This window comes from Rhinoraja longicauda, chromosome 11 (assembly GCF_053455715.1).
Source record: "Rhinoraja longicauda isolate Sanriku21f chromosome 11, sRhiLon1.1, whole genome shotgun sequence".
NCBI lineage: Eukaryota > Metazoa > Chordata > Chondrichthyes > Rajiformes > Arhynchobatidae > Rhinoraja > Rhinoraja longicauda.
In genome coordinates this window covers 23,950,236-23,963,399 of record NC_135963.1, presented here as the reverse complement: position 1 = coordinate 23,963,399, position 13,164 = coordinate 23,950,236, and the positions used below count along the sequence as shown (strand labels likewise).

The window sequence follows — 13,164 nt, the reverse complement described above, 5'->3', positions numbered from 1 at the left end:
TTGCCGTCCGGGTTAACGCACCGGCCAGCAACATCAGAATCAGAGTTGGGTTCCGGGAAATGGCATGGAGCTGTTGAATTTGACAAGTAATTGTTCACAAATTGAATGATTGGTAACTTGAATTCTATTCCCTCGTGAAAGAGATTAACAATTTTTTATAAAATGCGGATAATTTTAGTTGCGAGCCAAAAAGGAAAAACAAAGATCCCCGGGCAGTGATCGGGTGGAGCAGCAGCGTTACTGGTTGTTGGTTGGATAATTTGGGGGATTGGTCCCTTCTGTTTTACAAAAGGTAAAGTATATTACACCTCACAATTTGTTTTATATCATTCATTATACTTTATAAAAATATGCATTTTGTTTTCCCATACCGATTTTCACAAAATTTGAGATGGTTCATTCACTATTCCCATAGGTTGTAAGTAGCAGTAAACAAGGATCTCCAAAGTATAAGAAAATAACTGCAGATGCTGGTACAAATCGAAGGTATTTATTCACAAAATGCTGGAGTAACTCAGCAGGTCAGGCAGCATCTCGGGAGAGAAGGAATGGGTGACGTCTCTCCCGAGATGCTGCCTGACCTGCTGAGTTACTCCAGCATTTTGTGAATAAAGGATCTCCAAAGTGATTGTTTTAGAACCAGGTTAAATTTCAGATCAAACAATTCCTGTGAATTTGCCTGCGTGTTAATACGAAAAGCCCATCTTTTCAGAGACGCCGCACATTCAGAACCTTAACATAACAATAGTAAATTTACTCAAAAATTAAGTGATTTTTTACTTAAATTTACAATTTAAGTAAATTATGGTGTTACTTAGCATAACAATAGTGACACCAAATAAACGGAGCGAGCATGACAACATCGAGAAATGCCGTTCCCCAATGTATTGGTAGCTTTTTATTAATATTATATTTGTTTTCCGTCAGCTTTCAGACAAATCTGGTGCTGATCAACACGAGTGAGAAAGGCAAGTCACACAACTGGGGGGGAAGCAGGCAATTGCACTGTTCTTGCACGAGGGGGGGCACACACGCTCCTTCAGAGTTCCAATCGCTTGTGACGCCGAAGAGCCAAACGGAGCACGTGACCCTGCCTCGAACGCTTTCTTCCGTGTTTTGGCGGAGAGTCCCCCCTCCCCACGCGCGCGTACGCACGCACGTGCACGAGGAGCGCCAGAGGGCGAACGAGAACCGGAGCCAGCACGAGCACGCGGCGTCTGAGGTGAGAACGAGCGCAGGCACGAGCACGCGGAGCGTCGAGTGCGAGCAGCGAAGGGGGGCGGGGGAAAGAGAGAGAAAAAAACTGCGGCGCAGAGCTGTGGGCAGCGGCGGCAGCAGCGAGCGAGCGAGAGAGAGAGAGAGGGCACAGCAGTGGGAGTCGATGATTACAAACAAAAAAGAACAAACACCTCGGAAATACCTTGGTTAGGGAGACGGAGAGAGAAAAGACAAAAGCTCCAGGCCCTGAAGGAAGGGACCGACGCTGACCCATTGCCGTCTCCTCCTTCCCCCGTGTAGGTAGGCAGCCAATGTTATTACTCTGCAGCTGCTTTGTCGCCATTTTGGCCCAGTGTTTGTTGTTGTTATCATCGTGGGCTACACCAGCCGCCTTACGCCGTCCTCTGCCTTTTACTGTCGTTACATTTTATAACCAAATGTGCACTTACTTTTATCTTTTTCTCCGCTGTGCCGTGCAACCTATACTGAATGTAACGGAAGATTTCTCCAGTATCAGTTTTTCCGTGTTTTGTGATATTTGTTTTGTGGCCTAAACTTGCACCTTGTATTTGTTAGTCCACAGTTCCCATTTGTGCACCGCAATGTGGATTGTTGGAAATCTACGTTTGAATAATGTTTTCTTTTGACGTGGGGTATGGTAACGGCTTGTCTATTAGGACTGAACTAGAATTATTATTGTGGAAGCTGGAACCTTTTGATTTGGGTTTCTTTTACTTATAAACATGAAACCCCCCCGCAAATTATATGTTCAATACGTCCTGTTTGTGGACTTTGCCAGAAATGGCAGCCGTAGATGGCTATGTGGAATATCTCTCCCTTCGCGTGAAGGATCCTAAACCATTTACATTTTTAGGTCATAGAAATTTATATGATGATATGATAATTCACTTCCATTGCAGTCCTTTGCAATTGCTTACGTCGACTTCTAATTATATTCATAACTCTTTATGGAAGTTTTATTCTACTTTCATATGTTTCTATTTACATCATCGACATGTTAATTTCAGTGGAATCCGAACTAATAATTTCAAAATATATTTTGGGCTTTTTATCTATTTGGATTAATGACAAAGTTGTAGATAGCAAGCTTACAAAATTGTATACTTTAAATGTTACTAGAATAGTCTTTTGGAGTGTTGACCTGGAAATATTTTAATTTGAGCATTCAAATTGGTTTTTTTTTACCTCAGCATCACTTAATGAAATTGCGGAGAAAGCTCCCATATTTATTAATGCATAGGCAACATATTATACTTAAAACTATCCTGGTATTTTGTTTCATTAAGATATATTCTAACCACATGGTAATTATTGGACCAAAACATTAATGGAATGTTTTTAGCCACATTATCAAGAGTGAAGAGTTTCCATTCACTTGTTCGTATGCAGTACTATTATTAATCATCTGTATCTGTTTCTAACTTCTACTACCATTGCCTTGAACTTGGATCAAGTATCATTGTAGAAGATTTGTTTGTCTAATATCGATCAGGATATAGCAATATTATCTTGAAGCAGATTAGTTGCTGTTTTTTTGTCAGATCCTTCTAGGGTGTATATAGGCATATACTGCAATATATACTTTTGGTGAGGTTTCTGATTACTGAAGAACCTCCAAACCTGGGGAGCGAAAGCAAAAGAGAATGGCTGAGCATGAAAATTCCAGAATGCAAGGTTCATATTTTGATGAAATTGGCATGATTGGCTAATGTAACCCCACTTTTACTAATGTAACCCCACTTTTCATAAAGGGAGGGAGAGAGAAAACAGGAAATTACAGACCAGTTAGTCTAACATCGGTAGTGGGAAAAATGCTAGAGTCAGTTATTAAAGATGGGACAGCAGCACATTTGGAAAGTGGTGAAATCATTGGACAAAGTCAGCATGGATTTATGAAAGGTAAATCATGTCTGACGAATCTTATAGAATTTTTCGAGGATGTAACTAGTAGAGTGGATAAGGGAGAACCAGTGGATGTGTTATATCTGGACTTCCAGAAGGCTTTCGACAAGGTCCCACATAAGAGATTAGTATGCAAACTTAAAGCACACGGTATTGTGGGTTCAGTATTGATGTGGATAGAGAACTGGCTGGCAGACAGGAAGCAAAGAGTAGGAATAAACGGGTCCTTTTCAGAATGGCAGGCAGTGACTAGTGGGGTACCGCAAGGCTCAGTGCTGGGACCCCAGCTATTTACAATATATATTAATGATTTGGGCGAGGGAATTGAATGCAACATCTCCAAGTTTGCGGATGACACGAAGCTGTGGGGCAGTGTTAGCTGTGAGGAGGATGCTAGGAGGCTGCAACGTGACTTGGATAGGTTAGGTGAGTGGGCAAATGCATGGCAGATGTAGTATAATGTGGATAATTGTGAGGTTATCCATTTTGGTGGCAAGAACAGGAAAGCAGACTATTATCTGAATGGTGGCCGATTAGGAAAAGTGGAGATGCAACGAGACCTGGGTGTCGTGGTACACCAGTCATTGAAAGTAGGCATGCAGGTGCAGCAGGCAGTGAAGAAAGCGAATGGTATGTTGGCATTCATAGCGAGGGGATTTGAGTTTTGGAGCAGGGAGGTTCTGCTGCAGTTGTACAGGGCATTGGTGAGACCACACCTGGAGTATTGCGTACAGTTTTGGTCTCCTAATCTGAGGAAAGACATTCTTACCAATGAGGGAGTACAGAGAAGGTTCACCAGATTGATTCCTGGGATGGCAGGACTTTCATATGAAGAAAGGCTGGATAGACTTGGCTTGTACTCGCTGGAATTTAGAAGATTGAGGGGGGATCTTATAGAAACGTACAAAATTCTTAAGGGGTTGGACAGGCTAGATGCAGGAAGATTGTTCCCGATGTTGGAGAAGTCCAGAACAAGGGGTCACAGTTTAAGGATAAGGGGGAAGTCTTTTAGGACCGAGATGATTTATTTTTTTCACACAGAGAGTGGTGAATCTGTGGAATTCTCTGCCGCAGAAGGTAGTTGAGGCCAGTTCATTGGCTATATTTAAGAGGGAGTTAGATGTGGCCCTTGTGGCTAAAGGGATCAGGGGGTATGGAGAGAAGGTAGGTACAGGATACTGAGTTGGATGATCAGCCATGATCATATTGAATGGCGGTGCAGGCTCGAAGGGCCGAATGGCCTACTCCTGCACCTATTTTCTATGTTTCTATGATAGAAAAAATACTGATTTGTAATCAGAAGTGGAAGGTTATATATTACCATATGAACATAAATACTGTCATTTGGCCCTTGAAATTTATGGCAACTTAGATCAAAGCCATTTCACCACAATTCCTAGTTATCCATTCTTTCATATGTCCATTAACTCCCCCTGTTTCTCTCATCAGGCACTTGCGTAGGGATAACTTGCAGTCACCAATTATCCAAACATTCAGCATATGGAGGAAACAGGAGTATTTGGGCAAAATCTATCTGATCACGAGAATGCGCCAGACAGTACCCGAGGTCAGAATCAAGCCAGGTTGTTGGAGATGCAAGACAGCAGTACCTGCAAGAGGTGGCCAATGTTGCATGGGATAGATCCATAAAGTAATTTGTAAATGAGCATTTTGATTTGCTAGCTGAGACACCATTGGAAGTTTGCAGCAGTAAAAATGACAGAGAATAAAAGTGAGGTCTCATGTGAGAGTGCCAGTTTGGAAAAAGTTATCGTATGTACTACAATGTTGAAGGTTGGTTTATGTTTTGAAAAGAAGATCGAGGTAGGTGGATTTTCGTACATTGTGGTTATTTTTTGGAGTCAATGGCATTTGCAATTTAAAGCAAAATTTGCCAGTGTATGTATATGTGTATATATATATAAACATAGCACAAAAAGTAAGGAAATTTGTGTTTGGTAGATTATTTCTTTGTTGTAACAATGCTTCTTGGCAATAAATCTTATACCGTTGGAAGGCCTGTTTATTTCCCTTTTAAATGGTGCCACATTTGTAAGGAACATGCATTTGTGGGATGAGCAGCAGAGCTGAGTATATGGGTTGCGCCCATGAAAAATTTGCCAAATCTTCTCTGCCAATGCCAAACAGCTTATTCTGCTGTTGCTATTGACTTGTTTTGAGCTTCTGGTACCCCCAGGTGCTGACAATCAGGTGCCTGATTGGCACCTGATTGGCAGCATCTGTGAGCATGGGCCCTGCTACATTGGTCAGTAGGTGTCTGCTCCAAGAATCGGCATGCCACGTTTGACTGATCTGGATAGGGCCCGTGCGATAGGGCAACTTCAAGCTGGTGTTCCGCAAAACCAAGTTGCGGCATTATTTGGAGTGAGCCCTAGTACCATCTCCAAAGTGAAGGCCAAGTTCCATATAACGGGGGATGTCAGAGACAGGCCGCGAAGTGGGCGTCCCAAGAAGACGACACCCGAAGAAGACCTTTTCCTCACCCCGTCAGCACTTAGGAACCGTAGGCTGTCTTCTACAGATTTGCAGTCAAGGTTTGCAGGACGATATGGCCGACGGCTCTCTGCCCAAACAATTCGGAACAGACTGCACGCAGCTGATCTCCGGTCTCATAGGGCTGCCAGGAGGCCTGCCATGACTGCCCTTCACCGTCAGGCCCGTTTGCACTGGTGTCGGCAACACGTGCACTGGAACCTGAACATGTGGAGGAACGTTATGTTCAGCGATGAGTCCAGATTCTGCCTACGGCAGTTGGATCATAGGGTCAAAGTGTGGAGAAGACGCGGAGAACGCTATGCTGATTGCTGCACCGATAGAGTAACAGGCTGGTGACCAGCATGAGGAGGAGGTGCCAGGCTGTTGTGGCTGTGTATGGTTCTTCCACACGCTACTGAGGTTCCTGTTTATTAAATGAATAAATTGTTAAATTGCCAATATGTCTTGTTTCTTCAGACTTCAATCATCCAATCCACCAAACAACACCGAACAAGAGTCGATGGCAGAATAAGCTGTTTGGCATTGGCAGAGAAGATTTGGCAGATTTTTCATGGGCGCAACCCACATACTCAGCTCTGCTGCTCATCCCACAAATGCATGTTCCTTACAAATGTGGCACCATTTAAAAGGGAAATAAACAGGCTTTCCAACGGTATAAGATTTATTGCCAAGAAGCATTGTTACAACAAACAAATAATCTACCAAACACAAATTTCCTTACTTTTTGTGCTATGTTTATATAGATTAAATATATTTTTTTAAATCTTAAGGGATTGGACAGGTTAGATGCAGGAAAAATGTTCCCGATGTTGGAGAGTCCAGAACCAAGGGTCACAGTTTAAGAATAAGGGGTAGGCCGTTTAGGACTGAGATGAGGAAAAAAAAAATCACCCAGAGAGTTGAGAATCTATGGGATTCTCTGCCACAGAAGGCAGTGGAGGCCTTCATTGGATGTTTTCAAGAGAGAGTTAAATATAGCTCTTGGGGCTAACGGTATCTAGGGGTATGGGGGGAAAGCAGGAACAGGGTACTGATTTTGGAATGTCAGCCACGATCATATTTAATGGGGGTGCTAGCTCGAAGGGCTAAATGGCCAACTGCATCTATTTTCTATGCTTCTATTATAGGTTGATGTAACGTTTAAGAAACATTTGTACAGGCACATCGATAGTAAAGGTTTGGAGGGATATGGGTCAAATGCAGGCTGGTTGGACTAGTGTAGGTTGGGCAGTTTGGTCAGCATGGGCAAGTTGGTCTGAAGGTCCTGTTTCCACGCTGTATGACTATTTCATTCCAGTCATTTTGAGCAGAGGGAATTTTGGTGACAATAAAAATGGGGACTTTGGTGAGCTCAGACATATGTCACTTGATTTACATCCCATCTATTATTGTAGAAATAAGGAACTGCAGATGCTGGTTTATAAAAATATATATATACAAAGTGCTGGAGTAACTCAGCAGATCAGACAGCATCTCTGAAGAACATGGTTGGGTAAAAGGTCCTGACCCAAAACTTGACCTATCCATGTTCTCCAGAAGTGCTGCCTGACTCGCTGAGTTACTCCAGCACTTTGTGGGTTTTTTTCTCCTATCTTTTATCTCCACCTTGAGCATACTAAACTGCTGATCATCCACAGTCCTTTGTTGTTGAGAATTTCAGTCAAGAAATTTCTCATCAGGATTTAAATAGTAGATGACTTTGACCTTGCCCCCTGATTCAAGGTTCTAGAGCCATCAGAAACAGCATCTCAGCATCTAGTTGTCAATCTCCTTCACTCGATGGTATCTATACCCGAATGCTCAGAAAAGTTCAAAAGTTCAAAACACCCAGCTCTATGGGGAGATTCCACCTCTGACTGAGAAGATCAGGTCGAGAAGGATGAGGCTCGCTGGTCATTGCCACCGCCATCCAGAAATACCAGCAAACAAGATTGTGCTGTGGGAACCCACCCATGAAAGACGGAACCTGGGACGACCAAACAAAACAATGCTGAAGACGTTGATGGAAGACGCATATGTAGAGACAAAAGAGGAGCTTGCCAGCTGTATGGAGGACAGAGATGTGTGGTGCGTACGTCACTGTGCCCGTCGGAAAACAGCACCAGTGCATTGCTAATGTTTTCAATGATTTTAAATTAAAAAAAATTAAATCAGTTCATTATTGCAATGTGTATTAATATACAGTGAAATACTTTATTTGCCTGGATTGCATGCCAGATGTGAGTACATCAATTAGTGCAGAATAGTGTTGCAGGTAAAGTTCAAGTTTAAAAAATTCAAACGCCACAATGAGGTACAGTGAAAGATGAGGAATTCATCACTGGCGTGAGGTCTGTCCAAGATTTTTAATAGTGGGGAAGAAGTTTTTTGCTCATTTCATAGATACAGCATGACTGACCAAGTCCATGCCGGTTAAAAATCACCCGTACACTAGTTCTATGTTTCCCAATTACGCATCAGGCACACGGGGGGGGGGCAATTTAAAGAAGCCAATTGACCTACAGACCCACCCATCTTTGGAATGTGGGAGGAAACCGGTGCATCCAGAGAAAACCCAAGCGGTCACGGAGAACGGGCAAACTCCATACAGACTTCACCCGGAGTCGGGATCGAACCCAGGCCTCTAGCACTGTAAGATAGGAACACTACCGCTGCCCTACTGTACCTGTCACTGTTCCTGAATCTTGTGGTACATGCCTTGAAACATTGTATCTGGAAAGGCCATGCAGTATGGAGATGTATTCTCTCGTATTATTGTATGTAGCCACAAGATTTTCTCAATTTTGCACCAATCCGTTGCAGTGAAGGACAGCATACCACCTGCCTAACTAATTGTATTCTGTGCTTGCATGATAACTTTTTGAATCATGCGAATCAACGTATTGAGTTCATTTTGCCAATATTTACTGGTTTTTCATTCTTAAGATATTTTCTAATATTTCTCTACTTTGGTGAATAATTGCACATTTTCCATATTATTCTGAATCTGTTATTGCCCACTTATTTCAAATGTCCATAAGCTTTGTGAATTCTGTTCCTCATAACTTACTTTTCTACTTTTTGAGTTTTCAGACAACGTTGTTGATTTTAGTCAAAAAGACAACTTATACTATGAATTATAAATAGTTTGCAACCTCAATTGTTATTTTTTGTGCACCCCAATAATGAAACTCTGCCTGTTAAAATATTATTTTTTCCTTTATTGTTTTATCAACTTGGATACATTAGTATTGGTGAGAAAGATTTGGAATTTACCGAATTAAGGTTATTTTTGCCCATTTTGTGATATGTCTTAATCAATGCCATTTTTGTATTCTCTTTTGATTTACATTTGAACATAATTGATTTGATTCAGAGAGCACCATGAATCAAGTGAACTATTTGGGCTGTGTCTTGTTAGCTTTCTCTCTGCTGTAGTGTATCATTAAACTTGCCCATCAAATGGTTTATCGCAGGGGTGTCAAACTCTTTTTAGGTCACGGGCCAGAATGGGCAAAATGCAACTTCATGCGTGCCGGATCAGTTATGCATGCGCGTGTGCTCCCACAGCTTTCGTTGCCTTCGTTTTTTCAACCTGCTCATGTGTCTCAGTCTCTGCTATAACTACAAAGTGTTTCACTTTACAAATTTTGTTTCTTACGAAGAAGTTTGCCTAGCAAGCATTACTTTTATGATTGGTATGAACTTAGTCATAGGCTACAAGAAAGTTGTGATGAGAGATGGGAAAAAATAATGCTATTTTGGCCAAGATTGTTTCGGGAGCAACACCCTTCCATTAATAAACCATTTGAAATTGAACATTAACAGACACAAATGTAGACCAAACGAAACAAATTATAAATGTAGGCTATACAACTGCACCTAATTTTTATTAGCCTGTTTCCAGCAATCAAACTTGGACAATGAACACAGTTATCCTCTAATTTTTATTGAAATTATCACATTTACAATAATAGAATAGTCAGAAAATGAATTAATCACAATATTATGATACTCAATATTTCATAATGCTTTTTGCTTACATGTTGCAGGGCATCGAACAGTGTCACTCATTTTTCACTTACTGCTTCCAGACACCTGACATCTCTTGGCTTTAACCAGCCTGTCAACATTTGGGCAGTTGTGATTTTCATAATGTCATTTAGATGTCTGTCAGTCAGCTGCGAGCGCATTTTGGATTTGTTAATGTTTATTATGGAGAACGCCTGCTCACATATGTTGTTCTAAATATGCAAAGGAACTTCGAGGCAAAGTCTGTCATCTTGGGGTACATCGGTCCCAGGTATTGATAGAATGAGTCCAGACCCACAGTCTCAAATTTACATTTCAAAACTGAGTTACACTGAACTCCAATTAATTCTATCTGGAGCTCCTCCAGCACATCTGATGCTATGTTGACGGCAAACGGCGAGCAAAATAGTGTGAATTCCTTCTCGAGCTGAGTGAAGACTTGGAAACGATTCTGAAACACATTTTTTAGCCATAATATTTTGTCCTTGTACATGCCCATGATGTCATTATTCCCAGGAGCGACACGCACAGACTGCAATGAGGGGAAATGAGCTGGTTTGCTCTGGGATAGTTGCATCTCCCACAGGCCTAATTTAATTTGAAAGGCGCGAATGCTGTCGTAATATTCTGTAACAAGTTTCTTGCAGCCTTGCATGTTAACATTAAGCACAATTAAGTGCTCTGTTATATCCACCAAAAATGCAAGATCATGAAGCCAGTCTGGGTCATCCAACTCTGCCACTGGCTTCCCTTTCTCGTTCATGAATAGTCCAATTTCCGCACTTAATTGAAAAAAAACGTTTGAGCACAACCCCTCTGTTCAACCAGCGACTTCAGTGTGGTAGGGTAAGTCGTGTCCAATATTACTTTCGGACAAGAGTGCCAAATTGCCGATGGTCGAGTCCCTTGGCTCTAATAAAATTAACCGTTTTGATTACTACATCCATGACATTGTCCATTTTCAGGCTCCTGCTTCATAACGCCTCTTGGTGTATAACAGTGAAAATTCCAGAATTCCTGCTATGGATTCTCTGTCTGAACTTTCTGAGTTTCGCAGCAACACATGCCTTTTTCTCAACCATGGATGGTGCGCCACCTGTTGCCACGCTGACGGCTTGACTCCAGTCAACCCCCAGTCTGTCCAAGGCCTCGGCGAGGCTGGAGAAAACGTCGTTCGCCGTTGTGCTTGTCATGGGCACCATCTCCATAAACTCTTCGGTGACGGTCAAAGATGCATCAACACCACGAATAAATATTCCCAATTGATCTTCATCAGTCACGTTGGTGCTCTCATCAATTGCAATAGAGAAGGCAATAAATGACTTTCCTTTGTCTTTTAGTTGACTTCAAATCTCCTGCAAGGTCCACGCTTCTCTGTGCCCCAGTATTTCTTGACAAGCTGATATTGCCAAATGCCTGTCTCTTCTCAGGGCACACCAGCTCAGCCGCCGACAGCATGCATGCTTTGATGAAATCCCCCTCTGAGTATGGCTTCGACGCAGCAGCTATTTTGTTGGCAATAATATAGCTGGCCTTGATAGCTTTTGACTTTTGGTGAATACTGCTGTTTTTTCAGAGCCGCTTCAAGCTCAGAACCTTTTGTGTTCTGAGTTGTCCTGCGTACTTGTCATATTTTTCTCCATGTGACGTCTCATAGTGTCGTTTGATATTGTACTCTTTTGCCACAGCCACTTGTTGCAAGCTTATCAGACACAGGTTTGCCGTTGACCTCACAGAAGAAAAAAAAGATCTTTCCGATTATCATTGAATATCCGACCTTCAGTGTCAACTTTTCTTTTCTTGGAAAGCATTTTGAACCACAGCAGCAAACAGTCTCAGACTTACTACAGGTGTTACTTACCTGAGTACTCCATGTGTACTGTGTCTGATGACGTAAGTGGGGCCCGAGTGGTCTTCACTGCAGGGTGGTAAGTGCTTATGCACAGTGGTTAACTGCAGCCTATTGTTTTCTAAGTACATACAACAAATCATCCCCAAATCATCCCACAGGCTGGATTGGACCCATTCGAGGGCCGCATCTGGCCCGCGAGCCAGTTGTTTGACACCCTTGGTTTATCGGGTTGTAATTTTTTTTTTTAAATCACATAATGAGAACCTTTTTAATCAGATGGTAATTCTTCTGAACTAATATTTCTGAAAAATCTAGTCGCGGCTCTAATTGTTTGTGAAATATCATACATTAGCTCTTTGATTTGTTTGTAAAACTGTCCATTTAACATAGGCAATTAACATTTTTGTGAAGACAAGTGCTTATGTTTAAAATTAACTTTTCCATCCTTTGAATATCAAGGCCTATTTTCTTTCCATAGGTGAGGCATGGGTTCAAAATTTAGGTTATCATCTATCTACACAACCCCTCTTTAATTTTGAAAAATTATAAACCAGTCTGAAGATGGGTCTCAACCTGAAACGTCACCTATTCCTTCTATCCAGAGATGCTCCCTGCCCTGCTGAGTTACTCCAGCATTTTGTGTCTATCTGCAGTTCCTTCCTACATAAATCAGCCAGTTTAAATTGGGACATGTTTAATGGAAATAAGTGGCATCAAACATATTTTGTACCCTTTACCAAACTTTTCATAGATTCCGCTGTTGAGAACTAAACTAATGCTCAACAGAGCTCACCAGTAGTTGATCTGAAATTGGTTACTGTATTTTAGTAAATGGGATTTGATCAGGTTCAGAATTTCCAGTCATAATTCTGTTCCTGAAATATGCTTTCAATTCTATCAAAATTAATCAAGAACAAAGGAAATTGGAACATGTGTCTTACAATTCGACAAGGCTGTCAACATGAACAAAACATATGAGGTTCCCGTTATGAGCAGGTTCAAACCGAAAAGCCTGAGTCTTGTGGGATCACAATAATCTGTTTCTAGCAATTTTGTGTAAACTGTTATAAAATGTTCCTACAATAAAAATATAGATCAATGGTAATTGAGGTTACATCATATCTATAATGTTTCCTGTTAAAGCAGTAACATCTCCTTTAATTCATAACAGCTTGAAGATGGGTTTTAATATTGTATTTCTGATTGTATGCTTAGCAGTGGGTTGGACCTTCAATATTCTAATAACAAGGTTGGCTACTTTTTTTAAAAAAAAGTCTTATTTTCATTTTGTCAGCGTAAATTAAATCAAAAACTGCCGATGCTGGACATTTGAAACCCAAATGAAATGCGAGAAACGCCCAGCAGGCCAGGCAGCATCGACAGAAAGAGAATTAAAATCTCAGATGCTTTGTCCTCTCCTCGTTCTGCCTGCCTTGCTGTGTCTTTCCAACATTTTCTGTTTTTGTTTCATTTTGTCAATATGGTTGGAAAAAAATGTTTTTCAATATTTTTCAGTAAGACTTAAAACCACAATTAACTGGTTTATTTAATTACGGCAATAATTTCTCACCACATTAACAACGAGGTCTTTTTAACCTTTCATAAGGTCATATGATAGGAGCAGAATTCGGCCATTCGGCCCA

At 41.4% G+C, this 13,164-nt stretch overlaps 1 protein-coding gene across 4 annotated transcripts in view; it reads left to right on the top strand.

Annotated features, from left to right (window-relative positions):
- The first annotated feature begins 1,269 nt into the window (after window positions 1-1,269).
- gpbp1l1 (GC-rich promoter binding protein 1-like 1) overlaps window positions 1,270-13,164 on the top strand; it is a 65,983-nt gene continuing 54,088 nt past the window's right edge. For 3 of the 4 annotated variants that reach the window (XM_078408481.1, XM_078408482.1, XM_078408479.1), the window contains exon 1: window positions 1,270-1,518. The gene's annotated coding sequence lies outside the window, so the exon portion shown is untranslated. The remainder of the gene's footprint in view (window positions 1,519-13,164) is intronic. The other variant, XM_078408480.1, reaches the window with a different exon arrangement.